Below are 1,465 nucleotides of genomic sequence, written 5' to 3' on the forward strand. Positions count from 1 at the left end.
GCCCAGGATCGGACATTGTTTCGTTCTGCTGTGCATGGGGTCGCTATGAGTCGGTTCCGACTCGATGGCTCCTGACAACAACAACAACAACTAGATTAAATAGAGAGAACATTTCATTGTTGTTGACTGGAATGAAAAAAAATTCGAGAATTTCATTTTTGTCCAATACAAGCTAATGTAAGTGTAGATGTAGCTCATCTCAGGAGCAAGTTTGACTGTCCTAAGTATGGACACCATCAAGCTAATTGTGGAGCAACTCATATCTAGACTGAAAAGCAAAATAATCATAGAACAACAGCACACTATGATAGAAATTTTACCTTTTCACAGTTTTTCTCCTATGTCTCTGCTATTCTCACAACAGTTAATTGGAGTTTTATGTTGGGCGTGTGATGACACATATGTGTAGACATTAAAGGAATTGGGATCATTGTATTTAAATGAGAACATGGACTGAACTAGAGCACCGAGAAATCAGAAAGAAAGTCATACATGCCATGTGAATGCATATACCTTTATCAAGGTACAAAGTGAAAAATGGAATCATTCTTGTGATTTGCCAGTATTCCTGCAGCTCTCCTCTACTTGAAGTTTGCATACTCACATTTCTCTCCTTGTAGTCTTGTGATAGAGTTCCTTTTTATTCTCATTGATCTTCTCAATTATTTACCTTTCTTGTATCCATACCCTTTGCCATTTGAATGGCGATAGAGTGTACGAATGTCATATTGTCTGGCATTACTGATGTTGGGCTTCATCATGTTATTTGCTTTGACAACTGCACAGTAAATGGATGTTAGCTATAGCGTGTTAGTTCTGACCTTGGTCTTAGAAGGCATTGCATGTAGCTTTTTTCTCCTATTCTTCTGATTTGGGTAGCCTGCCAGTTCAAAGAAAATGAGAGACAAGTGAAGCATAGCAGCAATCAACCTGAAGTTTGGAGCCAGTTCATGTGAGCTCAATCTAGATCACCGGACTCCCAGATGACTCACAGGTATGTATAAAAGAATATTGATCTCTGTTTTACCCACTGAATTCAGAGTTGTTTTTGTTTTTGCAGTGTTATTACTGCAAACACTCCCTTATAGTCCTATATGTTAGCAGTAGTCATGAAACTTTTTATAATTCACCTAGGATTGTGAACCTTGGCATAGAAAGGTCTTTGCTTTCTTTGTTACTTGGTATATAGTAAATAAAAGCACTTCCTAAGACCAAAAGAACGTTATCTCAATGATATTCATTGTTTCAGAAGGAACAACTATGCTGAAAACTTGCTCCCATAGTAAATACAATCTATGTGCCGCTTGAGTATCCTTCTTTATAAAATGGAGACAGCACTCTTCATTTTGCTTCCTGGAATTCATTAGTCATTTGTGTTCTTATTCAGCTATAACTTATAGACTACTATTGAATAGGCTACTATTTTACTAGAATGGTGGGGGTGTTGGTTATGTGCTGTGGAGTC

The sequence above is a fragment of the Chrysochloris asiatica genome, unplaced genomic scaffold, assembly GCF_000296735.1.
Source record: "Chrysochloris asiatica unplaced genomic scaffold, ChrAsi1.0 scaffold00011, whole genome shotgun sequence".
In the NCBI taxonomy this organism is placed as follows: domain Eukaryota; kingdom Metazoa; phylum Chordata; class Mammalia; order Afrosoricida; family Chrysochloridae; genus Chrysochloris; species Chrysochloris asiatica.